Raw genomic sequence first — 27,789 nt, 5'->3', positions numbered from 1 at the left:
CAGCCTTGGGATGTGGAGTTAACAGCATCGGCGGTGCTCTGTGTTCAGCTCTTGAACGTTACGATGGTCTATCCATGCTTTTTACACTTCAGGGATATCACTTCATAAAAAATCTCTCATTTAATGTCTTGGCTTCTTGGCTTATTATTTGTCTCACTTGAGTCGACTCCTTTCTTCTCATGCATGGAGCCAGGGTCATCAAAAAATTTTAAGATTTTCTTGTGTTATTGTTATTATTGTTTCTACAGCAACTATTCATGGTGAAATCACACTTTGCTGTCTTGCATTTTACTAAACATTAACACATTTAAACTGCAAAATATGGCAACACAGATCAACTTGTGTCACAGTTTTCCATTTATGCTGCTCAAGATTATTTCATTCAACATTAATCTGGTTGGACAGCTTTCATACTGTGTATAGACTGTAAATGTGAAAATAAGATAGTGATTCATTCATATACGTTCTGACCTTCACTTGAAGCTTCAAGGCTGATGTGAACTTGCTGTTAGAAAAACCTACTTCCTGTGGCTTCAGTGTGTTTGTGTGTTCATGTGTGAAGTGGCGAGCAGCAGCAGCAGCAGCAGCAGCAGCAGCAGCAGCATCAGCGTACGACTGGAGTGCCCTCCAGTGTTGTGATATCTGTTGCTGTCACTTTGTGGGGAATCGAGTGCTGCTCTTACAATCTGCCTCCTCCACTGAAAACATCTGTATCCGGGCAGTTTCCTTACGCATGCACTTGCAGACTGACAACAAAAACCAGCAACGCATTTTTACAGTTGTTAATTAAAGGTAGAGTCTGGAGTTTTGTTTGTTGCAGTTTGTAAACAAGACATTCAAACTCTGCCCCTCCTCTCGGGCTCAACTGTGTAGCCTCCTGCCCCTAGACAGCAGCTTTTGTCGGGGCCACAAAGAAAAGGAAATACAGTCTGAGTGAAGCACCGTTGTGGTGAGCTGGGAAGCGAGTGTTAACAGCGGATACTAACTGCTACCGCTAGCCGAAGTTAGCATCGAGCTAGCTCACCACAACGGCCCTAATACTTGTTACCAGTTGAGGCTTTAGTTGTCGTGATGTCCGGGTATCAGTCCGCGGCTCCAGTGCTTCACTCAGACTGTATTTCTTTTTCATTGTGGTCCTGCCTGCTGCTGCTGAGAGAGGGAGAGACATGCTAGCACTTGCTAACATCCAGGACAGCTAGAGTCCTACTCTGCTGCACGTACTGTAGCTTCACCTGAGCTCTGTCATTGGCTGGAGAGGAAACGCAGACTCTCTCGCACCCAGAAACGTCCCCGAGCCCTACAAAACAAAGCAAAAGACCACAATAAAGGCAGAAAGGCAAATAGAAGCCCATAGGTGATGATTAAGATGTTTATTTTGGGGCAAAAAACTCCAGACTCGACCTTTAACACTGATGTCATAAATTGAGACCCACCTAGAAATAAATACTCACAATGTTTTGATTTAGCTGCTCCATCCTTTTCAAGGACAAACGGAGGACCAGTTCGAACAACCATGACTTATCAGCTTACGACAGGCAGGGAGCGCTTGAAAGCCGCCACATCCGTCTGCTGCTACTGTCTGTGTGTGTGTGTGTGTGTGGGGGGAGACTTGACGTCTTTAAAAAACTTTGCCTCCCCATGCACACGGACGCACAGGCTGATGAAATTTCTCTTTGGTTCAGATGTAAGATCACGAGATAAGACGTTTGTGTCCTCTGTGTTTGATGCTGTTGTGAGCGAGCGAGCAGGCTGGTGTCTTCAGGAGCGGCAGAGCTCCATGCTAATCTGAAGACAACAGATGATCCAGCCGTCCCTCTGATCTGCACTGGGGAAATTGTTTGAGCCCCCAAGTTGCTAAGCCGGTGAATGGCATCCTTTTAAATAAAAAAAAAAAAATTGAATAACGCCGATAAGCGGCTCTGATTGCGACGATGAACAAATCTCTGTCACAGGAACAGGGTGTTATCTTGTTTGAAACCTCATTGTGCGGCCTGTTTTGTCATTAATAGTTGGAGTCGGTCTATAAGCCGCTGCCGCTCCTCTCGGTCCGGCCGCTTTGCGATTAATCAGCCGCCATTCAACCTCTGAAGCGAATGTTCACTTGTGGGAGCGAGTGATCTCACACCCTGAGATCCAGGCTGTTTAAACAAAAAAGGACAAATGTCCGGGAGTTACTGCAGCAGTGTTTAGATATCAGATACGCTCCCCTTCTTCTTCGTCTTATTCGTCTTTTTCGTCAAGACACAGATCAGACTCCAGTGTGTCGTTCGTACAGCTTTCTCTCTCTCTGACAAAGTGGCCCATTGTTACTGTTGCCTGCGGCGGTTTCATGTACAACTAACGCTCGCCTGGAATGCCGATATGTGAACAAGAAGGAAAGTGTACCCTCATGGTCTCATGGATATTAACGCCGCCGTGCTGTCGAGCTTCTAGCTGGAAAATAGAGGAGAGCGTCGGCATTTGTTTCATTTTTGTGGTGTTATGGGCACAATTTCGACTCCCTCTTGCTCCCATCAGGAGGAAGGGTGGAGGAGTGAGTCTAGATTTGAAACAAAGTCAACAGCCTGACACGGCAATTACAGTTTATGGTATTGGCTGATTGGAAAATGAGAAATGGGGTTGAGAGGTTGGGCTGTCTGGACAGCAAGCTGTTGCATGACTAATACGCACTGGGATGGGCTCGAGCAGTGGCAGCAGATCAGTGGAGTTTACACACACATGTGCACACACACACACACACAGGAATGAAAACCAATGTGTATTATGACGATTTAGTTATATTGCTGACTGGGAAAAAAAGCATATAACAGACAATACTATACAGTACTACTATACAGCAGCCTCAGTGTTTTATCCTATGACATACTGTCATCCTGCATCATCAGCACCAACGTGGAGAAATCCAATAGAAATGCAAGTCATGCTCCACTTCACTGCACCTTATGTTTAATTTATCTCAGCTGCTGTTGGCACAAAAAAAAAAAAAGAGCCAGAGAAAATTAACTGATCTGGAGCATTAATATTCCAGACTGTACCTGGACCTCGTTATGTCATAAATGGTGGCGAACAGACAGAAACGGGACAAAAAGAGACATCTTGTTCCCCTAATAATATGGGACCGTGCAGCTGCTGCTGGGGAACTGCTCGCTCACTGCACCTCTGCTTCAAGTCCCTTTTCATTCTTTTCATGGACCTGGGAAAATTCCTGCAGTCGTGTGCTGACATGCGCACACACACACACACACATAAACACACACATGTTACTGACCGTAAACCGTCCACGCAGATCAGGAGGTTGTGTTTCCTCCTTTACAGTTTTTCAATCAGCAGATGCATTTAGCTGCAGCTTCGCCTTTGAATTAACGGTCTGCACTTACGCAGCGATTAGTCTGCTTTCTTTTCATGTATGTATACACTTCTGCAAGATCGATGGGTCTGCACTTGACTTGACTTGATCCAAATGGGCTCCTGTACTGTAGATTGGAGGAGGAGGCGCTCTTAATGCCAACCTGTTTAGGATTCATACTGGTTTTTATTTAAGAGCATCCAAAGGGCACAGATGTACTAACGTCATACCTCCTTTTTCTTTTTTAAATAATTCAAATAAAAGGTTAATTAAAAGTCAAGTGTTGTAGAGCTGCGGTTCATCCACGTTCCTCCTCCTTTCAGTCAGACGTGGATCGTTCCAGTAACGCGACAAGTCTAAAGGCAGCAGCAGGTGCTTGACAGGAATCAGATCGCCCCCCCCCCTCCTCTCCTAATCACAGCACTCTAATTGATGGCTCATTTTCCACAGTGGTGGGGAGGAAATCTAATTAGAGATCATCAGATCAGCAAACATGCTTTGAGCTCGAAGGCACGAGGAGTGACACAACAGCCAGGCCTAATGCAGTGTAAACACAATTATTGTCAATCTTAAACTGCAGATAAGCACACGACTCCGGTTAAGTCACATAATGACATGTTTTTTCTTTTAAGATACTCGGTGAAGCTAGATTTAGAGCGTCTCTACAGCGGAGGAAATACTGTAGTGTTTGCTCCCCTGCTGATTTTTGTCCTTATTTCACTTGATAGTGTAAATTAATGTATAACCTTTACAGTTTATGATATTATTTCGGGATGTTTTGTTGATATTCTGTCTCGTTATGTTCAAAATAAGCTTACCATAAAAACTACAGACTGCCCATTTCTTTATAGGGGAGCAAACTTACAAAATCAGCAGGGGATAAAACACTTATTTTCCCCACTATAGATATATTTAGATATCTGTTGTGTGATACAGTAAAGCATTTTATGAGCTGATTAGGATTTGATCCAATGAGAGGAAACTGCTGATTTCAGGCATTTTAAAAGGTGAGGGTGATGTTTTTTCTTTCTTTCTTTTTTTTTCTAACTTTTAATAATTCTGTTTGGCTTTTTGTGTTTTGAATATGACACAGATGCCTGAAGTGGCCCACTTAACCACCATTATGTCGTTAAGTATCCCTCTGCAGACTCATTATAAACCTATAATTATTGTATTCCAAGGATTTTAGTGGTTGCAAAGATTAACAACCAATTTTTTTTTAATACTTAAAACTGTTGCTAGATATTTTTTTGAAAACCAACATGACGATTTGCACCACAGTTGGATATAATGTGTGTTTCAGTTGATCTAAAGTCAAATATATACGGATGCCATGTTTTTGAATATGTAAAAAACTCCTAAGTCGACACATATACAGGAGCATGTGGGCTTAATGCGTGAACGCTCCCTCTTTTCGCTGCGATGTAAATCAACAGTTAAACCCTGATCTATTCTCTGGTGAATCATTTTCATACCATCTTTGCGCCCGTCGTTTAGTTTATTCTTATGTTTGCTTATGTATCCCTGATTGCTTTTTATCTGCCGTGTACTCTCTGCACTCTAAAATCTAATAAATGCAATAGGCAAAGGAGAAAAAAAAAGAAAAAAAGAAAAACATATATGCAGATGTTGCAAATTTACATATATATTGCTACTTACATGCAAATAAAGCTATGGAATATCCAGGGAACCTTAGAGACTGCACCGACTGCATAGAAATGAATCGTTCCACCCAGCGGAGGATACGATCAGATAGATGTGAGAGGCCACAAGAGGAGGAGCAGCAGCAGCAGCAGCTTAACATGCACTGAGTCTGGCTGATCTCCACGGTGCGACAGATTGGCACCTACTGCTCCACAGAATGTCCTCTTCCTTCCTGTATTAATGAACCCAGGGGGGAAAAAAAAGATGAATGAAGGGATTTGAGTGGATCAGCTCCTGTTAACACACACAGGAACACGTCGCCTGTACTGTACTGCAGAGGGATATCACATTTAGCCTTCGTCATTCACTCCAGACTACAACATTGTAAAGGTAGATCCACTGACATCTTGATATCTGATTGATGCTGTCTCTATTTTTAGGGCTTTTTTTTTCTCTCCATTATCCATTATCCATTCATCTGCTGATTACTTTCTCAATTAATCAATTTGTTGTTGTTTTTTGGCCTTAAAACGCCAGGAATATTTTTTGATGAATACCCGTCAAACCTCCCAGAAACACTTCAGATGATTTGTTTTGTTTTTTTGTGCAGCCGACAGTCCAGAAAACCAGAGATTAAATTAATAACAACCTTATAAAACAGCAAAAAAAACAGAAAAACAAAATCCGCACTTTGAAAAGAAGTGGAATGAGAGACTTTTTGTACAAGTTTCGTCTTGAAAGTGATGAGTAATCAGTTGAATAAGCCGTCAGGTTCACTGACGAGTCATTTCAGCTCTGCTTGATTTGTATTCAGCCGAGGTTTGAGCTGCTCTGTTGTAATAACTCTGGCCGCTGCAGAGTGCACATTCATCTGTAAACTCCTTTTTTTTTTTTTTTTTTGGTTTTATCTCTCGCACCGCGCCTCAGTAACCTCCATATGTCTAAATTCCCTTTAAACGTGAACATTAAGATGCTGAGTAAACACAGATTGTTAGCCGGCAAAAACAGACAATGAGTCTGTGAATCAATATGGCGCGCAGCTGTCTAGAGGAGCTTTGACCTTTGGTTACTAAGGACAACAGCCTGAGGTCTCCAACCTCCTCCAGCCTGAGCTGTGATGCGATGCGTCATTCCTTCCCTCAGCTTTTTGACATTTTCTTTTCTGAGCTGCCTTCACGCCGCGGTGATACATGACTGATCCATGCACTAGAGTGAAGTTGCTGAATCAAGGGTCTGTTCCACTGCGAGGTGCCTTCTTATGTAGATATATGCACAAGTATAATCTGTTTGCCTCATCAGAGCTCAGGAGATAAAGTGTTTACGAAACTGTCAGAAAGTGCTTGTTTTCGGCTCTTGACTTCGTCTCTTCTCCCTTGAGGATCGCCTCGCATAATTTTCTCTTCTCCTCTCTCTGTCTCTCTAGAAAGCTCATTATCATTTATAAAATCTGTTCAGAAGCTCAGTGTGGAGTTGGTCTGCGAAGGTTTCACGAGTGGCGTTGTGAAGGATCCTCAGTAGGACGACCTCATCGCCTCTTTGCCCCCCCCCCACCCCAAAAAAAACCAAACAAACTAATAAACAGCAGAGAGCAGGGGAAGTTACACCCCTCCCCTCCCTCCTCCCCCCTCCTCACCTCAGGTAACCGCCCGGTATCGCCAGTGTCAATCAGACGAAGCCGCCAACCTCATCAGCAAGCACTTCGTGGCCTGTGGTTGCTGAGTGGGTAGCCATGGAAACAAAGCCGCAGCAAAAAAAAAAAAAAACGACAAGTGCGCTAAAAGGTCAAAGACAATTCAGACGACCCTTCGAGAGGTCTGCGGGCCGAGAGGCGTCGAGCCCAAAGTGTCAGCGGCGCGATGATGGCGATGGCGCTTCTCCTATCTCTGTGGAGTGTGGGAGGCACTTATCATCACGGCTCAGTGGCGCTACTTGATGCGCATACCGGCCTGGTCACGGCCACCGGCGGGCCTCCGCTGAGTGACCTCTTCAAAGTCCTTCAGGCTCAAGAATGCGACGGCCCCCGAAAACCTCCTCTAAGATCTCTGAGAGTCACGGTTGCGGCGGGATGACACGTTCGAAATCGATATCACGGTATTAACGAGTGACCTAAATCTTACTTAAGCGTTTCCACTGAAGATCAAACTCCTCCGTCCTCCACACTCGTCTTGTCGTGTCCTCCTCTTCTACAGTAGTTTATCTGCCAGCTGAACTCCTAATACTCACACACAACAACAGTGGTGGATAAAAACTTGAATTAATTCACATTTTACTGTGCATTATTTTCCTGGAAACGGGGTTAAAAGTTGAACCAGAGTCGGATATCATGACTTAAATGTGATATTTTAATAGAAACGCAACATAATTGATGTTTTCAGTAACACTAATGCTTTTCCCCTCGATGATGAGTCACTGAGGAAGGGGTTGTTTATTTGTGTTTGTCCTCTTCATCTTAATTGTCCATCTTTATAAGGTACCGGCAACACTTAAAAGATGAACTTTAAAGGCGGCAGGACGCCATCATCATCATCGTAACTGTTGAATAAAAAACACAATACCGTCAAGTGCATTCTTTGCTGTAATAGCGGGGCACTTGTTGCTGCTAATAGTGCTCAGCTGCATATTGTTCCTTTTGTATCAGCATCGTCGCAATAATCACATTGAAGCACGTCCTCTAATGGCTTTTTTTTTTTTAAAACCATAATACACTCCGATGTGGGAAAAGATGGCATGAGTCATGTCTGAGTTTGCTGTCGAGCCACCACCAGTCTGCTCTCTCACTACTGGATTGATTGTCATTATAAATCTGCATTAAAGGCCTGATGCGTGTCTAAAAATCAGCACAGTGCATGTTAGACCCCAGGCTGTCCTCAGCAGCAGGTCTTTGAACGCCCCATGGAGCCTGATGGTGGCGGCGGCAGCGGTTTTGATGCTTTTTCTCGCAGTATTCTGAGTGATTTCACTTTAAAAAAAAAAAAAAATAATAAAGCCAGTGGCATTTTAAAAGGAGACCGGTTGCTGTGTCTGCCTCATGCAGCTAACCGTGCTTTCCAGTTCTGGCTGTAGGGAGTGGGCAGCATGAAGCGTGGGTAAAGTAAGCGCTGGTCTAACCTCTCCTCCTCTCTCTTATCGCAACGTCAATAGTGGGAACTCTCACTCCGTCTCCATGTGTCCGCTCCACTCACTTTCCTGCCTGTCCCTCTATGGCCCTCTTTTCCTCTTTTTGGGTTTCCGTACAGCGAGTTTCCTCACTTCGCTCTGACTTGTGTGTTGAACATCTGTACAAAAAGTAGATTATAATGCGTCTGTTGGGTCTCGGATTGGATCTGTGTCAGGCCTCTACTTCACGTCCACTGGCTGGATTAAAGGGGACGAGGTGTGACTGATGTTTCGCAGTTACAGTCGTCTCGCTGTGACCTAGATCTGGTGTCCTTTTCCTTGGCGGCAGCTGAGATGGATAATGTTGACGATGTGGTGTTTTTTTATGGTCATGGAAAGTGATAGGCCTCGAACATGTGATCACTGCTGCATCATTTTGAATGATTGTTCAAGTTATGAATGAACAAATTTCTCTATTGGAGCAATCATTCTGATGCTGTATTTTGAGTGGTTTGTGTTGTATTATTATTGGTTGGCGGGGTTTTTTTTTTTTTGCTGTATTCTGATTGGTTGGTTGGTTTGTAATCCCATTGTGATTGATTTTTTTAATCATGTGCATCCAGCAATCAAAATAATACCACAAACCAAAACCAACCAATCAAAATGCATGTACAGCCAACCATTAAGAATAAGATATATAAACTGTGTGTTTGCTCAGACGTCTGTTTACATAATTCACATGGTGTTACCTTGTTCATTCGGAGGCAGTGTTGCATTTACTGAACCTGTTTGGACAGGAAACTGCATTTTCAGCTCCTGAAACCTAATCTTGATGAGAACATTAATTCAAGAAATAAATAAATAAACCTGAAATAAGCTTGAAAGCACTCAGGGAGCATGAGTATGTACTTTTGCAGAGTCTCAATCTGCTGCTTTAAAAAAAAAAAATGCATCTAAAACTACTGTAATTACTTGTTCCTTGGCCTTTGGTTCAACTCTCTTGCAGACTTCATTCACATTTTTTTTAAAAGCTTAAGAAATGTCCTGCTAATGAAGAGGAACAAATGGCAGAAAAAAAATGTAACCTCATCCGTGTTGATACTGTAATACCCTTGTTGGGTTTTACAGGACTCACTCTGAAAAATTCCCGGATTCAATTTCACAACCAATTAACATGAAAGAATGTCACATTGTGGTCGACAAAAGGCAAAAAAATGCATTAAGACCCTTTTGAACCGCATGGTCCCAGTCCTGAGGAGCGCTCCCTCTCCCTCTCTCTCTCTCTGTGTATTTGTAACCCAGGGCAGCAGATACACTCAGCATGTAGAGGTCTTAAATGTAAGTATCTCTGCAGGCTTCGCTGGAGCCGCTGTTTCCCATAAGCCCTTGCTCTGTGGCCCAACACACAACAACACACACACAAGACAATTTCATGAATCTCCACTTCAGAGACGTGTTTCAGCTATAAGTCCCTGGTGGGCGCCCATGCAGCTCCCTGGTGTGTTAACGTATGTCTCTGTCTGTGATATTGGATCTTTTTAACATGTCGCCTATATCGATGGAGTCCAAAGCTGTAAAGAGGAGGAGACTTTAAACTGTCTCTTCTGTGTGACTGAAATAGAATAAAGACTCAATTGGAGACATGGTGCATTGAATGTAGACTCAGGAGAATATAAAGTAGACTGTGGTGCATAAACCTGAGGACCCCTGACGTTACAGTGGTCTTTTACTATGTCACTATTATTGTATGAGGCAGTAATTATGGTCTTTATTCTCTTGCATTCAAAGCTGAATGAAAAGCAGAAGTTTGGACTTGACAATCAAAGGAAAATGTGTTTAAACCATAATAAACAAAATACAATTTATACCAAACATAATCACCAATCTAAGTAAACTTGTGGCAAATTTAAAAAAAACTGATGATGTTACCATGTGAGGTTTAATCAGAACTAAGATATTGTAGAAAGTGGCATTAGTTTTAATGGCTTCGACAAGCTCAAAACAACTTTTAATGGCAGAAAAAGTCAGACCACACTTGTTTTTTTTTATTTTTAGCAAATTTCAAAATCATGGCGCCGTCTTTCCTTCTACGATCTGTTTCCCAGAGCAGTGGTTTTTAAAGCTGGGGCCGTCAAGGGGTGACAGGAGGTCCTCAGCAAATTGGAGGGAAGATGAGAACGAATGCAAATAACAAAATCAAATTGAATTATTATCTTAATTGGGTCATTATTATAAAATATAATTTATGCTAATATAACATATCAAAACCCTTTTTGCCATGCTCATCCTGCTAATTGCCTGCCAGTCACAATATCATTCATGACGTCATAAACTGTTAGTGTGGATCCTGTCCTGTTCTTGATACGTCATGAGTGAGAGTAACGGCTGGATTCCTATCAGCTTCTTTGATTACTTGGTCTTGGTTTTCCATCGTTAATGTTTTTAACACGACTCTTGTGCTCCTGTGAGTGACAGGTCTAAATGTCTGCTGTGCAGGGAGCACATTTACCCGGCAACAGGTTCTTATTCTCCTCAGTCAACCCCTGAAATGAATGTAGAGGAGCAGTAGAGAGAAACTGTCATTTATATAGATTATAAGTTATGATTTAAAACTGCTTTGATGTGTTTTTAATAGTGATTCATGGTGGAAATGTGTGTGTTTTTTTTTTTAAGTGTAATGGAAAACAGATTGCCGTCAGTTGCTCTCGGTTCTTTTCTTCAGGCCGCATCAGGTGTTCGTTTTTTTGTTGTTGTTATTTTTGAGCAAAAAGTCGATAATATACCAACTGTGCACCACCTGTCAGGCACCTGATGGCAGCTAGCTGGTGAACAAAGTGAAGCATTCAGCAGCGAAAGAGCCAGATAATTTCCCTCAGGAGGCGGTGGAGACCCAAAACGGAGCTAAAAGAAAAGCTGGTCAGAAAAAACAAATTCACCATATCGACTTTGAATGATGATAAATAATATATCAATGTTTACAGTTTGTTGCTGCTGCCCCTAAGTGGCCAAAACAGTTAGATAAAAAAAATCACAGGCTTATAATTGATGATGTTGCGGTTTAGAAATTGCTGTTTCAAATCGCGATTTTGATATTTATAAAAAAAAAAGAGCCGTTCATCCTCAGCATGACAGGAAGTAGACGGAGCAATTACCCTGACGGATCACTGGCTTTGAAAGAGTTAAGGAATTCAACCATGGCTGAAAGGAGAGAGAGAGAGAGCGAATGAGGATGAGGGAGTTATTGCCGCCAGAGAGCCAGAGTAGGAGGAGGAGGAGGAGGAGGAGGAGGAAGAGGGGGGAGATGAGAGCGAGAAAGAGTTGCCTGTCTGCCTGCGCGCGCGCGTGTGTGTGTACGTATATGTGTGTGTGTGTAAGCGCAGCACAGTGAGTGTATGCGTACTGACACCTGGCGCTCGCCCTTCCCCGCTGCTCACATTGTGGAGAGCTCTCTGCCTGTCTGGGCTATTCTTTACCTCCCTCTCTCTTTCTCTTCTCCCTCTTCTATTCCCTTCCTCTATTTTCTGTGCTCTTCTCTCTCTCTCTCTCTCTTTCTCTGCCTTTTTTTCTTCCTTCCGTGTTTTTTTTTTTTTTTGCCTTCCCCTCTCTGTGCCCCTACAGTCTCCTCTCCTTTTGTATAGGATCTCTCTCACTATGGTGCAGGATTTTTATTGCCTGGGCAGACGAGGCGCTCGACTGACAAAGGTGAGCCGGATGAATCGGGGCTGGAGGATGGATGGATGGATGGATGGAAATGTGAATGCTGGAATGTGTGAATGCTGTTGTGAACATATAAGGAGTGGTGGAAACCGGCTTTGGAAAGAGCCGCTATTCAGGAGGATTCAGCTGTTAATTGTTTGCCACTATTTTAGGCGTCTGTTTCTCTTTCTCTCTCCTGGTGCAAGTCTGAGCAGCTCTGTGTTTCCAGAAAGCCACTGTGTAGGCGTCTCAGTGTGCACTTTGAAAGGTGAAGGGCTTAAGTGTGTGATTTAAGAGCAGTGTTGTTGACTGTCTGTCTTTTTTTTTTCTGCTTCTTCTTCCGGCGGCAGCAGCATGTGTCTTCTTCAAAGACTGATTGATTTGTTGTTTGCTCTGTTTTCTTGGCTGCACTCTGCCTGGTGTCACCTTGACCCAGGTGGTTGGGCTTCCTCAGCCGGCATCGTGCCACACCTTGGAAACCCTGTGTGTGTGTACTGCTGTGTGTGTGTGTGTGTGTGTGTTACTTGTAGATATTCAGTGAGAATAAATCTGGAGTGAGGGAAGTGGAGAGGAGAGGCCGTGGTGTCTGACAGATGGCCATTAGAGGAGAAAATTGTGCGAGCGACAGAAATGAAAGATCAAGTGTGTCCTGACGGTGATTCACTCTGTTCCTCATGAAATGTCTGTCGCTCTTTATGTCCTCAAGTTTATTAATAACTCCCAGTCTCTCTCTCTCTGCTTGCTCCTTGGTGATTGGTCTCCTCAGGTTTATATACCACCTCTCACTTGCTCTCACCTCTCCATCTTCCTGCCCCTCATCCTCCTCTGCATCTCCCCCCACCCCCCTCTCCTGAACTGTATCAAACCTAAAGTGCTGACCCTAAAAAACAACAACAAAAAAAACACTCCCCACTGTGCTTCACATTTCCTCCTCACTCTGTTCACTTCTTCATCACCTCATTAATAAAACTGCTTTTCACATATCAATATATTCGTGTCTCATTATCAGTCTTGCTGGTATAATTCAGAACTTTTATGAGGGACATTTCTTCTGATAACACTGTGATTACTGAGCAGACAATCCAAATGATTACACACTATTATATATTTAAAGCTATAGCAGTTCCGCATTGTGCAGGTTGTTTGGCCCAAAACTGACCCAGAGGCTGTTAAACTTTATCCTTCATTATGTGTAATTAGTCAAAAAAGTCAATAATAAGCAGATGAAACAGGTTCAATAAAACAAAGAGATGACAGGAGCTGAGATTTTCGGTTTAGTATCACAAAGAAATCTACAAATTGTTTTGCAAATTTGCTTGAAAAAATGCCTTAAAATGATTAATTGAAAGTCAAAAATGAATGCTGATTTATTTTTCTGTTGATCATCTTGGCAGTAATTGATTTACTGTATTATTTCAGCTTTGCCATGATTGATTTTTTTTTTGTTTACTAGAGAGAAGCATTTGATGGATTTGTGTAACCAGGCTACTGTCCCTTTAAAGATGATGATGATGATGACAGTGATGACATAAGAATCATCATAAGAAGCCGGATATATTTCATGTCTTTCCAATATTTTTCATTTCAGCTGAGTTATCATTAAATTTATGCTGATTTAGTTACTCGTGTTATTTATTTTTTGCTTGGATAACAACATGGACTCTGATGATGTTTCATCCCGAGCATCAGAAAATAACTATTGGCACCAGTGTCAGGCGCATCTGAAGATTTCTAAAGATATCGAGCCAGTCATATCCTTCCTCTGTCACTCTCTCTCTCTCTCTCTCCCCCTCACTCTGTCATCACTTCACTTACTGTTACTGTTCCTCCTCTCTCGCACTCTCTTGTTACTCTCTCTCTCTCTCTCTCTCCCACCTACTCGGATATTTCTGGAGAACAAAAGGAGTCAGAGGAGAGGGAGATGAAACAGTAGAGCATGGGGAAGGCTTAATGTACCCGGCCCTGCGTAGGCTAATGAGTCTTCACCACTCCATCCCCCATCTCTCTTCCTCCTCCTCCTCCTCTCACCTCTTTCTCAGGTCCCTCTGTCTCCATTTATCTACATCATCTCATAACCAAACTTGTCCACCTCAAAGCCCCCCACACCCCCCCTTTAAAGTAATTTCCCACTCTGTCTTTGTTCCTCTCCATTCATCACTGCTGCTTCTGTTTCTCCTCCTTCATCCCTTTTCATCAATCCATACGCTCTAACATTTTCATCACAGCTTCTTCTTCTTTTTTTCTTCTTTTTCACATCCATCCTCTCTCTCTTTTTCTATTTTTTCATTCCCATCTGGAGTGGTTATTTTCTTACACCCCCTCAAGTCCCACTCATTCCACCCATTCATCATCCATTTATTCTCCTTATAACAGGTGCTAACCATTTGCCATTTATGATCTACACTTTCATTTGTTTTGTTTCTTTCAGTCTTTCCATTCCACTATCCTGTTTTCTTATTTTTTTTTTATTTCACTAGTCCCTCCCCTGGCATACCTCACACTGACACACACTCATAGTATATATAGACCCCAAATCCTCCATAAACAAAAACAGCCTGCAGGATTGTTGAATGGCTGTGAGAAATATGAAATAACATGGTCGTTGTGTTGTTGGTGGCCCATTTAAATTTTTGATGCCATGCAGGACTTATCAGTGCCCCCTCCCCACCCTCAACCCCTCTGCAGAGGCTTCCTGTTGTTCTTGCCAGTCGGGAAACTGGGCTTTTCATTGTGCCTCTTGATGTGGATGGGCTCATTATCGCTGCTCAACGCTGTGTGGCTTTGAATAGCAGGAAGTGCCCTTGCTAGCGGAGCAGTCGGAGGGATATTGTGTCGCCTCGCGCTGCAAGATAAAGGCAGCAAAAAAACAAAAACAATAACACACAAGTGTTGCATAAGTGAGCAGCAGCAGCAGCAGCAGCAGCAGCACCGGTTCACTTCACAAGATCTGCAAATTTGCTGAGGACCGTGTAACAGCGAGGCGTGGACTGTAAACCCACGCCAGCTGTGTGTCCAAATGCGTCTCGGCGACTGTCTCAGATATCGTTAACATGCCATCGCTGGATTCAAACCTACAGTCTGTCTATGTCTGTACTTGTCTGTCTGTCTGTCTGGTCCCCTCCTCCTCCTCTTTCTCTCTTTCTCTGGCAGCCATGTTTTCCACTCTCAATAGCTCTAACTCCTGCTGACATTCACTGGGAGGACAGGATTTATCAGGCCCCCCCGGATAAATGTATCTGCCTTGACAGGTCATATGATGGTGACACACACACACACACACACATACTCAGACTAACACAAGTGCACATATGCAGATATTACAGGTTTATCCCCATGTGTCCTGAAACAGTTGGGAAAATAATTTGGTCATTGATTAATTCTTAAATCATTTTATTCAAGGAAATGTCAAACATCCACTGGTTGTATCTTCTCAAATGTAAAAAACAAAAGCGATTTATTGCTGTTAAGGCTTGATATAGGAGTCTGTGTCGATTGATTGACTTTTGGAGGCAGCTTCAAGTGGTTAATTAGAGGAACTGCAGTTTGCAGCACTTCCCTGTTGGCTTAATTTTCCAGCCTCATGGAGTTAGTTGCTGCTTGGCAACAACAACAACAGATCATGCAAATAAACAGACTGCATGCCGCCTGTCTGTCATTCTGTGGAAACAGTCGGTTAACGAAAAAACCTAATCAGCAACTATTGCGATAATGAATTAAAGTCACGTCCAGGTTCTTAAACATGAGGGTTTGCTGTTTGCATCTCTGTGTCGGTTTGACTTCCTGTTGTGAGCTTTATTCTCTATTTTCTGACATTCTGTCGACCAACAAATAAAAAGCATGATTGAGAAAGTAATAGAACTGATAATGATGATAAATAAAGTCAATATAATCAATAAGAACACACCCATACCGTATAAATGTACCCAGCTGAAAGGCAGCACATGAAAAATTTATGCAAGACCCACATAGTGGACCTGCCAAAAACAATACTTGTCTGTCACACACAGACACACACACACGCTTGCACATTGACCCATATCCTGGGATTTGTGACCTTGTTTTTTTCATCCATTGAGTTTTCTATAGTCAGCATAAACACCGGTTTGCTGAATCCATGTTTTAACAGACAGTGTTGTTGTGAACTTGAGTTGTTTTTCATATTAAATTAAATTCTGTACAATAATAATAAATTGTAATCTTTACAAATAGATGCAGAAAATTAAACTTTAAACGAGTTGTGAACATCACGAAGTGTGATGTAGATCAGGTTAGAGCATTTGCATACTTTTTTTTTTTTTACACGTCTAAATATAGCCACATACAGTACCACACATACTGTAATATAGGGTGTAGCTGTCGTATTAATGATAAAAGATGCAGCCACATATAGTATAGCCTACTTTCTCCTCACCATGTGTAAGTGTTGGTGTCTGCTGTGCCACTGCAGGCTCTACAATCCCCCGGTCTCTTTTATATTTAATGCGTATTTCATTATTCAGGCCTGCTTGTTTGCAGTTGTAGGCCCATCTCCTTTGCAGTTTCCATGTCGTGTGTATTCTCTCTCTCTCTCTGTGTATGTAGTCGTTTGCCTCCCCCCCCAACCCCCACCCCCCACCCCTCTGCTCTCTCCCATCGTCACAATGACACTGAGAACAGAGTGAATTATTGCATTGCTGTGGGCAAGCAAAGGATAAGAATAACAGAGCGCAATGAAAGAGGGCGCAGCAGCAAGGACAGCCTTCGTCTCCGTCTCTCTGCTTCACCTCCCTCCGTCCTCCGTGCTTCGTCTGTTACTATGGCCACAGTCAATGGCCACCTCTCCTCCTTTTTGTTTCTCCCCATCTTCCTCCTCCTCCTCCTCTCCCTAATTGTTACCCCCTCCCAGGTTGAAAGCTCTGCACTCTGATTGGAAAGAGGAGGAAAAACAAAATGACACTTTGCCCGTCTGCCGCTGGCCTTTTTCTATCCAGCATCAAACACCCTCCTTTTTTTTTTTTTTTTAGTGGTGTTTTTATGCTTGTGGCTATTTTGGAGACAGTGTGTGTGTTGGGCTTTTTTTTTAATCTGTTGTTTGTTTGGCATTTAGCTGGTGCTTCAACAAGGAGAGGTTGCACACAAAGCTCACAAAGCATTAAATCATTATATTGTAAATTATATGTAAAAGTTTTGCGTTTCTATATGAGGTGGGATCCTGTCAAAACATGACTCATTTCAGAGTTATAGCTCTCCCAAATGAATATCACCAAATGGCCACTCAAACAGGAGGATTTACATTAGTCATACAGCTTTCAGAAAAGAGTACACAAATTTAAATTGTTATGTATGAACCAGTGAGAGAGGAGTCACACTTTAAATGTGCAATCATCATGCACTAATCCTTAGCTGCCCCTATGGATTGTTTGTTTGAATTTCATTACTGAGCTTTGCATTATAATTCAGAGTTGCATGGCGGTCTGTTGCTCTAGCCATCAAGTTGTTAAAATCTAATTTTCTTCCAGAAAGGCCGAGGTAAACAGCGGAAGACAATTGGCTGCTGATGGTGTCTTCAGAGCAAACTAATGCATAACTTTGCAACAAGTGACGGCTGCACATCGCTAATAGAAAAGCAGTGATGGTTGTTTTTTCCGGCGGAGTTGTTGATTTTTTTTTCTTTTCTTTTGAAGCAAACATTTCCGAATCCCCTTGAATATCATCATTGGTGTACTTGATCTTCTGAGGAGCTAATTCATCCTCAGAGGAGCTGGCAACGGCGAGATTAGGGTGTGGTACAAACTTCTCCTTCCACGTCTGTGGTTTTGTTGTGAGGCTTACAAATCCCCACAGTACAGAGGAGCCCCCTAAGAAGCAGGAAAAAAAGGATCAAATTCACCTGCGCGCATCTTTAAGCCGCTGTATGGTAAATAGCTCTGACTGTCATTCACAGAGGCAGTAATTTGAAAGGCAGTAAATACTTTCCACCATAATGAACAAGCAGCAGCTGCAGCGGAGGCTGTCCCCCGTGTGAATTTATCAGGATTCCTGCCTTTTCTCATTAAACACTCCTCTTTGGTGCATCTGCAACCTTAGCAGGAGTCGCACACACACCCTTCGCCTCACTGTAGACACTACAGCCCGAGGTCAAAGGGAACGAGAGGTGAAGCTGCAGACGGAGACGTGTCGGCGCTGAATGTAAAACTGAAACAAGGCAACAGAACAGGCTAAGTGCAATCCCTCCACAGCAGGTGCATTCATTCATTGTGGTGGTGAAACTGTTTGACTGTCAACAGAAAAATAATGTAGAGTGCCGTTTACAAGAACTAGGAAGATAACTACTACTTGAGAAATTAGTGTGTGAATCTTAACAATGACAACAAAGGCCGTACTGTTTGAAAATATGAACAAATGTGTGAGCTAAGCAGACAAACAATGCTCTGTTCGAACAAAATAATACATTCAATACATTTTTTCCCTTCTTTCTTCACACTGAGAACTGGCACAAAAACTACTTCTTTACATCCATATTCCATATGGCTCATACTAACTTTAGCTTCGGTCTATATTAGCAGTAGCACGGTATTATGCCTGCGGCCATCAAGTGTTCATTTATCTTTTTAAGAAAAAATAAACATGAATCATTATAAGGTTAACTGGAAACTGGAGTGTGTTTTAACCAACTCACTAACAAGATTAGTATTAGCTTGCTAGCTAAAGCTGATTAGCTCTACCAGCTACTGCTCTCATTCAAGACAGATGATCAGTTTTCAGATCAAGGAGCCATTGTTTTGCGTAATAAAGTTCAATTCATTACTCCTTTTCATAACTTTGGATGTTTTACGTTTGAAATTCATTACAGAAAAAAATGTAAATTGAATGTATTATTTTGTTCTAACAGACTGGTGCTTGTTCATATCTTCACTTGATTTCTAACTGAAAACTGTTGATCTAGGCTAATTAGTAGAGCTAATCAGCTTTAGCTAGCAAGCTACTGTAATCTTGTTAGCTCTGTGAATTGGTTTAAAACATACTAAAAACGTTGCAGATCAATGCCGACTGCGATCATAACCGCAATCTGTGACTGCAGTGCATTATGGTAACTTGCTGAGACCATCGGTTCCGCATTGTGGGACATGCGTCCACTATTTATAGGCCTACTCACTAAACATTCGGACAGCACTACAGAATGACAGTCCTAGATCTAGTCCTACTAGTAGTGAGTGGTTGCGGACACAGCCATGGATGTATAGGTGAAGTACAGTAGTTTTTGTGCTAGTGTGCCACTTGTCATGTGTGCAGAACAGATTGTTGCTTAGCTGACACATTTGTTCATATCTTCAAACAGTAGGCCTATAGAATTATCATTGTTAAGAGATTCATCTTCTTAGTGAGTCTGACGAGAGTTGTTGGCTCATTAAGTTTCCATCACCTATTTCTATTTGTTATATTAAAAACTGAACGACTATTTCCTGTGTTGAGGTGTTTCATTTCTCAGTATGTGTCACCCCAGCTGTCTAAGCCTCCAGAGTCCTCCAGGTGTCAGAAGCTTCTCTTATCTTTAACGAGTCTGGGGTAGTTTAAAGACAGTTTTCTTGAAGTGAATTTAGTCTGAAGACATCACCTTGGGCTATGTGAAATTGCAATAGGTGTTTGTTTTTTGTTTTTTTTAAATAGGCTATCTCCTGACATTTTATAGATTGAAGCTTTAATCTGAAGAAATACTAATTGACAGATTGAATCGGCGTTTTGATGAAGAGAGGGTTTTTTAATTAAAATTGGAAGCAGGGGTGATGGGGAAATGTCAAGGGGAGGTGGTACAGGTGGGATGCCGGCTGTTGTTTTTTATGTGTGTCATTGTCAGGGATTATAAATGTTAAAAAAACAAAAGCATCATTCCTAACCGGAACACCTGGAGGCAGACCGGGAGCATTACCAGCTTTTTATGACTCCGCTCATGCTCTTACTCTCTGAGTCTCAAGGCAGCAGCCAGAGCAAAAAAATCCTTATAACACTTCCATTTCCGTTTGGTTATTTTTGCTGCATGCTTTTCACTTCTCTGCTCTGTGATGTAACCCCAGTGGTGTGTCAGACTGAAGGTAGGAGATGCTTGATGCAGCCTGTCTTTGTTTTCCAGACTCTTATTCACTAGGCTAGGTTTTTTTTTTTTTGAACGAAGGCCACCCACTCAGTGCTGCGACAGAGCTTTTCTCAGCGTCGGATGGCAGTGTAGGAGTCAGGGCATATCACTCCTTTCTCTTTTTTTCTCCTTCCTCTCTCTCATTCTCTCTTTCTCTCTTTCTCTCTCTCTTCCACACATTCTCCATCCCTCCCTGCTTCCTCCATCATAACACCTCCATCCATCCAGGACACTGCTGAGTCGTGGTGCTGTCAGCCAGAGCCTGACGCACTCAGCCGCTCACATATGCGTCACCTCTCTGGCCCGCCGCCGCCGCCGTGCTGTTCACTGTCCTCCAGATACACCTCGGTGGCCAGGGTCACAGGCTCGGGGGCTTTTCTGGAGGGTGGGAGGGGAGGAAATGTTATTTTTAAGCCAAGGAAATACGTCTTTTTCTTTGCTTTGAGAAGATGATGCACCACTGTACAGGTGTACTCTTGTACTGTATATTGAAGGTATAGCAGTTAGAAATGATCTTTTATACTGTAGCTTGGCCAGTAGCTACTGTTACAGCACCAACATTGATATTTGCAAGTTTAAAAACATCTGAGAATGATATATTTAACTGTTTTTTGCCCCAATAAACACATAAAAGGACATTTTATAAATTTGAACAGGCATTTCTTATTACTATACCTATTAGTCAGTATAGATGGCAATAAGGAAAGATAAAAATCATCCTTTATTTGTCCCACAATGGGGAAATTTACAGTGTTGCAGCAGCAGGCAACAATGAAAGAATAGAAGAACATAAATATAAAAAAAGAACAATATTCCAGCAGTGTGTAACAATATACAAGAAATTATAAATTCTGTACAGATATACCGGCTACTGTGCGTATAAAGTATACAGTACTTGCACACTGTTTATACTATCCGCACAGTTAAAATCGTGGCTAATATGACAAATTTAAAACTACTGGTTTTAACTGATTTTAAATGTATTACAGTATGTACTGTAACAGGATGTAATGCAGTTGTGTTGCACATTTAATTCATGTATTACTTTGAACTCGTGAGCATAGTGTGGCTAATTTAGCTGCTAAAATCCTAAATATTTCCCTCAGAAGTTGGTGAAGACCAAAAACAGAGCTATAAGAGAGGGAATATTTCACTTTGTTCCACCATGACTCCAGATAATCGATGATGTTGCCTGGACATGTGAATAAACAACTGTTTACTTATTAACCAACAATATATTGTGGTATACCTTTGAAGACAGCACTGATTTACAGTTTGCTTTAGGCAGGTAAACCCGACATGCATGAACAATAAATCAGCCGCAGATACGAAAACACAGATTCATCTAAATGATCTACAGTGCTGTTTTCCGAGAAATTAAATCGTCTTTGTTTAGGTTGTGACTTGGGTGCCTATTTATGTTTTTTTTCTGCTTGGATTTATATTGTGTATATATGCAAATTAGCCCCAAAATGTAAGCTGCACCATATGTTAGTGTGTGCTGGCTGTAAAGCTGGAGAGTATTTGAATCCCACAATTTGTTAGCACCGTGTTTGATCAGAGCAGAACCAGTGAGTGCTAATTGTGATGTATCAACTCTTTTTATTTTCTGATAGTCTTCTTGTTCCACGCTAATAAAACACTGTTGTTCCTCTGATCTTGTCCTGTTGTGCTGGTGCTGCAGCTGATATTAGGCCACTATAACAACTTAAGCTCTGAGTGGTGTGAGATCTCAGAGATACCCTATTTGCATGCTCACAGGTTCGTGTTATGGGAAGATTACGTTTTTCCCCCATTGTGTAAAAGAGCTCTAAGCACACCCTAATGTGCTTGGTACATTAAATCTAGTGTGTAGCCTATCTAGGATTGAGATTGTGTAGGCAGTGTGTTTTTTAAATTCAGTTTTTGCTGCATTATTGTACTCTTCAGCAGGCAGTAGGCATTACAGTAGAAACATTCAGAAGTGTCTACTTCCCACACAGTACATCTTTTTTTTTTTTTTCTGCTTGCACACTGGCTGGCTGGCTTTTTTTTTTAGTTTTTAGTTATTTTTTTTTAGCCCTCTTGCTTGTAAAGGAGTAGGATACACACATTAAATCAAAGCTGATATGGGCATTGTCCTAAACGTAGTTAACAGCTTGTGAAAGTGCTGGCTCGTCTGGCTCTCCCTCTCTCCGTCTCAGCCTCCTTCTCGGCTCGGCACACCTGCATTACGCCGTCCCTGCAGACTCACAACTACAAAGGTCCATAACAGTATCTCCCCCTCCTCTACTGGGAGCTCTCATCACTGGAGCCGTTTGTCCTCCCTCAATCTAAGATTGCTTAAGAGTTGACAGGATTGTCTTTTGGCCTGTCACTGCAGGTAATACAGCCGCTGACAAACAGCAGGCGCGTACGTACGCCTCTCTCTCTCTCTCAGCCTCATCCCTCCTGTGGTATCGCTTTAAAAACCAACACAAGGGTCTAAACACTAAGTCTTGTTTACAGCTGTCGGATGCTGAAAACTATTTCCAAAATAGTTGCTGATTAATTGGCTAATTAGTCAATTGAGGAACTGTTTTTTAAGCCAGTAAGCAACAGCAACACCCATCAGCATTTTTAACTAAGTCATTATTTTCTTAATGAACACACACTTACATTGGTCCAGGTTCTGGTTCTATCACAATGGTCTCTGTAGTTGTTGTGCTATGAGTGTGTTGTAAACAGGTGATGTCACATGTGCTCCAATTAGCAGCACTACAATGAGGTGTCATGGCTTTTCAACCTGCTGTTCAGGAGCTTTTAATAGTGAAGGACCACTTCACCTGGCTGCTGCTGGTGTGTTGCTGCTGTGTTTTTTCCGATTTTTTTCCGATGATGTAGCCGGTTGTTGTCGTCGTCCTGCTGCGTTTCCATCACGACCCCCCTCTCCCATCTGTGATTTATCAAAACAAAAGTCAGAAGAAAAGAAGAAAAGCTGATTCCAAAGCAGAGGTGGACTCGCAACCTTATTAAAGCCAGTCACCCAAAAACAGATTACATTACACGACACCACAGGTCTACTTTTAATGAAATCTGTAGTTTGAATATGAAATTACTACATAATCTGTCTTTCTAATCACTGAAGGGAGTGAGATGTTGTTGTAGCTCCTCATGGACCGTTGAAACCTTTATTGCTGTTCACACAAGTTTCTTTTTGGCCTCATCTGAGTGCAGAATTGTAGAGTAGCGCCACATTATGTAATAACGCTGCGTTATGTAATAATGTAATACATTTTCACCTCATGATGTAATGACGCCACATTTCGTAATCATCTGCCATATTTTGTAATAAAATTCCTGAACGCAATATATAATAAACTTTGCCGCATTTTGTAATAAGTTGTTACTTATTGCAGCAGTTATTACAAAATATAGGTGTTTATATGAGGAAAATGTAATAATTTGGTGCGTTATGTAACAAGTTATTACAAAATGCAGCAAAGTTTATTGCATATCACGTTCAAGAATTCATTACATTATTTAAAAATGCGTCGTTATTACATCTTGAGGTGAAAATGTTTTACATTATTATGCAGCCTTATTACATAATGTGACGATACAAGGCATTCCTGATCTTGTTGTGTATTGTTGTTTGAATATAATATACAGTTTGTGTGTGTGTTGTGGTTGGGATGAAAGTGGTTCCCTATTGTTTTACATTGGCAGGATGTCAGAGCCGTCCACTTCCTGTGGTAGACCCAGGGCCGGCTCAGGTGCAGCAGGGGAGAGGCATCACTCGACGAGCTCTTCCCACAGCAGATGTGTGCGTGCTCATCATGCGTTATGCACCGGGGCTTTGTCTTAGCGTAGCGTACTCCGATGCTAATGAAGACGTCTGCCAAGTAACTTTACATGCGAGCAGATGTCTGGTGCAGCATCACCGACCCTGGTGCTGTGATTCATTCATTAAGACGCTCCACTTTGTTGTGAATCTGATTAGATCCAGCTTAAATGAATGTCAAAGCAGAGGAGCAGAGGTTTTGTTAGAGACCAAACTCAAACAGGAGTTGAGAGGATTTGACAATTGATTGGTTGGTTGATTGATTGATTGGATGATCAGCAGTAGGGACAGTGTGGTGTTGATATTGTTGCTGTCAGTGTGGCTGCTGGTTTAGATGATTAATTAGTCAGACAGTTAATGGATTGGCAGGAAATGAAATTGATGCACAACAAGTTTGATAATCAGGTGAAGTAAATACTAAGGAATTGTGGGTAATTGAGTTCAAAATAGCATTTTTTCTTTCTTTCTGTGGAACAAAGGAACATGTTGTCTCCTCCATCTTGAATGGGCCTGATCCCAAAAGCAGTGATTCACTCCTTGGCATTTACCTCTTCCAATTCTGAACTTTTCTTTCTTTTTCTTTTCTTTTCTTTTTTTTTTTAACACTCTTTTAAATCAATGTCTATTTTGGTGAATTACCCATGGTTACATCTCGTCGCACCAGACAACTCTGTGTGATGTATGGCATGCACATTGGTTTTATTTGTGTGTGGGTTACCGTGTGCTAAACAAATGTCAGTGTGTTTTATTATCGTAGCTCGCACAGAATACCCCCCCTCCTCCTTGTTTCTGCTTCTACGTCAGATAAGGAGTCGAGGTAGTTTAACATTTAGCTCACTGGAGAAATAAGTGTGTAATAGGACCCGAGGATAAAGCACGGGTGGCGTGCACTTAATTAGAAATGAATCATTTGTGGCACCAGACTTGCACATTTGTTATTCTGCCTTCGTGGACGCCATGCGTTTTTGAGATATTTAAAGTACAAAGGGGATTTCCGTGCCTGGCGTTATGCGTTACAAAAGAAACTGTGATGAAATAAAAACCTTGCACTTACTGTAAGTCGTCCTAACCTGGAATATTAGTTTGATGAATGGGCAAGAAGAATTTGCGGTGACGTAGAAAGTAACCGGTGTGTAATTAGGGCACTGCTTCACTTCCTGGTGAGGAAAGTAGGGGGTTGACAACAAGTTGGCACCACAAAAACATTAGGGCCCCCAGTGGAGGCAGAGAGAGCACAGGTAAGAAATAAGGCCAGGAGTGGAGGAACTGAGCCTCGCACTGAATCACTGTGCTGCTGTCACTGAGTGAAGTCATTGAGCTGAAGGATGTAATTCTCCGGGCTCCTAATATCCGGGATGTGTCTCAGTTACACGGCTCAGTTGTAATCTCTTTTTCTCTTCCCCATTGTTGGTGAGTTTGGACGGTCCCTCAGCTGGAAGACGTCGGGGCATCGATCGCATTTTTTCAGTGCAGGTCTATTGATTCCTTTTTGTGTGTTTTTAGGTGATTGATAATTCATAGAAAACGGAGAAGATCCATTTTGAATCTTAATTTGTTAATTCATTTGTTCCAGCTTAAAGATCAAACCCTCTTTTGTGCGAGTGCTGACGACCGTCTGGGCTTTCTGTCGGTCTTTGCAGCTCTTTTTTTCAAAGGTGATCACAGAAATGATCCTAATTTACAGTAATCACTCTCAGACAGTACCCGGGGAAAGGAGAAGCATCGTTTGGGAGGTCACATTGAACACTGCGAACGCGGCCAGGTTCATCATCAAAGTGGGCCTGAGCGATAATGATAGCGGAGTTCTCCCCGCCGCCATGCTCCGTGGGATCACTATCAGATGTCACGCTGACTTTTTCCCCCAGTAATGACTCTTTGTCCAAGTGCGAAATTGGCTTTGCTCCTTTGACATCCTAACACAGCGCCGTGGCATTACAGCTACAAAGAATAGCCAACGCACCAAAGTGCACCATTATTTTTTTTTCTTCGGTCTAGGAGACTGAGGAGGTTAAAGCTTTTGATTTTACAGCTGAATAGGACACAGTTACAGGGCTCAGATGGCCCATGCGCCGACTGTGAATCGGATACCGAGCCGTGTTCCTTGTATTCTCACAAGTGGTTGACAGATGTAAGAACGAGATGCGATGTCCGCCGTTTGTCTGTCTGTGTGGCCGCCGCCGCCGCCGGGATGAAAACATGCCTCTGTCTTCTTCTGTCAGCCACAGGTCTCCTCCCCTTTCATGTCCCCCTGCTTAATATGCCATTGATCCGTGCACGGGGCAGGACAATGCACTGTGATCACTGGTAACAAGAGAGAGAGAGCAATCTGCACACGAGAATAGAAGCTTTCTCCTTGGAATAAAAAACCTGCAAAGGTGTGTTTCTCCAGCCTTAAAAAAAGAAATTGAATTTGAGAGGAAGAAGGTTGTGGTGATGAGGTTAAAGCCGCGTTTGTGCTATATGTGGATTTTGGTTAAGGGGCCACATGGAGCGCAATTTGATCTCAAGTGGACTGGACCAGTGAAATAATAGCATAATAATAAGGAGAATTCTAAATATTCCCTTTGTTTTGCTTCTTTTACAAAACATGTTAAAGGAATAGTTCAACATTTTGGCAAACTGGCCCATTGCCATAATCCCTATAGTCTTAGGAGTAGGTTCGTTACCTTTAATTGTTGGTGCAAGTTACTTTTAGAACGGCGGAGCAGAGCCGCAAGCTGCTCAGAGCTACGCTATGGAGGCTAATGGGATTTCTTGATTTCCCTCATCAAACTTATCCACGAGAGCGTTTTGGAGTTGTTGGATTGTGTATTTGATAAGTTGTGACCTGCACATTTACCACGCTATAACGGGACGTTACGAGACTGAGTTGTTTTAGAGGTAAATGCAGAGACTGCTTGCCGAAAAACTGCCCCCGACGGGAACGTGCATCAGAGGTTTTGCTTTAATTTACCTCGAAAAGAACTCCGTAGCTCTGAGCAGCTTGCGGCTCTGCTCCGCCGTTATAAAAATAGCTTGCACCGACAATTAAAGGTAACGAATCTACTGCTAAAACTATAGGGATTATGGCAATGGGCCAATTTGCCAAAATGTTGAACTGTCCCTTTAAGAGCAATTTTCAGAATTTCTTGAGGAAAAATACTTGCAATTTCAACGATGTTATGCCACTTCTGGCTTCTATGTCATTTTCACACTTGGCAAATTCATCCCACGGACCGGGTTGGACCCTCTGGCGGGCCGGTTTTGGCCCGCAGGCCGGATGTTTGACATCCCCGGTCTGCAGTATCTGTCACAGTAGTGGGTGGGATGTAGCTGTACCTGAATAAAAAACTGTTTTACTTACATCCTCATTTCTTTTTTTCTTTTTTGAGTGTGCATCACTATCAGGAGGCTTTCAAATGAAACCAACACACATCTGCAGGAGATCAGGCTCAAGAGCTTTTGTCGTCTATTGTATCTAATTCTGCAGCTTAGCATCAGCTTCCATTCATTTTAAATTATCAACGCCTCAGATGCGACACTGTGAGCTGCTCGGCTCTTCAGATGACAAGCGAGTCACTCAGAACGTCACCTGAGGTGCTAATCGGATGCGCCACAGGAGCAAAGAGCGAGTGTGCAAAAAAAAAAAAAATCTATTACAGTACATCATTGAGCTTTCCTGCTCACAGCATCACACTCTTCACGTAGGCTACGTGCTCGCATGTCTGCGTGTGTGTGTGTGGTTTCACGGCTCGCTGTGCAACCAATGCTCGTCACGAGTGCGCACATCATCTTCAAAGCCCCGCATTGATTTTCATGACATTGATTTTACAGGACGATACGGCTCATCAGGTAGACAGAGGTGTGAGGAGCTATATTTGGCGGGATGAACCAGATGGGGGTTGTCGGAAGGAGACGTGTTACTGTAGCAGCCAGTTGTTTATGACTGTAAAGATCAAGAATGAATTGTTTGTGTTGCTTTTTTTTTTTAATTTTCTTTTCTTTTATATATCTTATCTCTTACTATATTTATATATCACAGCTTTGTCTTTGTTTCTGTATCTGTTCAATTTGACGAACTCAGGTCAGGAAGCGAACCCTCTGCAGGAGAAACTC

General features: G+C 42.4%; 1 protein-coding gene across 11 annotated transcripts in view; it reads left to right on the top strand.

Moving 5' to 3' along the window:
• Window positions 1-27,789, top strand: part of tanc2b (tetratricopeptide repeat, ankyrin repeat and coiled-coil containing 2b) — a 164,101-nt gene that overhangs the window by 49,482 nt on the left and 86,830 nt on the right. For 2 of the 11 annotated variants that reach the window (XM_085761413.1, XM_085761410.1), the window contains exon 1: window positions 11,629-11,788. The exons of 7 other annotated variants lie outside the window; for them this stretch is intronic. The gene's annotated coding sequence lies outside the window, so the exon portion shown is untranslated. Of the gene's footprint in view, window positions 1-11,428; window positions 11,789-27,789 lie in introns of those variants that run through there. 2 more of the 11 variants (XM_085761415.1, XM_085761411.1) reach the window with 2 other exon arrangements.

This window comes from Trachurus japonicus, chromosome 19 (assembly GCF_045865225.1).
Source record: "Trachurus japonicus isolate A0001 chromosome 19, Traja_1.0".
NCBI lineage: Eukaryota > Metazoa > Chordata > Actinopteri > Carangiformes > Carangidae > Trachurus > Trachurus japonicus.
This window is presented reverse-complemented; position numbering and strand designations above follow the sequence as displayed.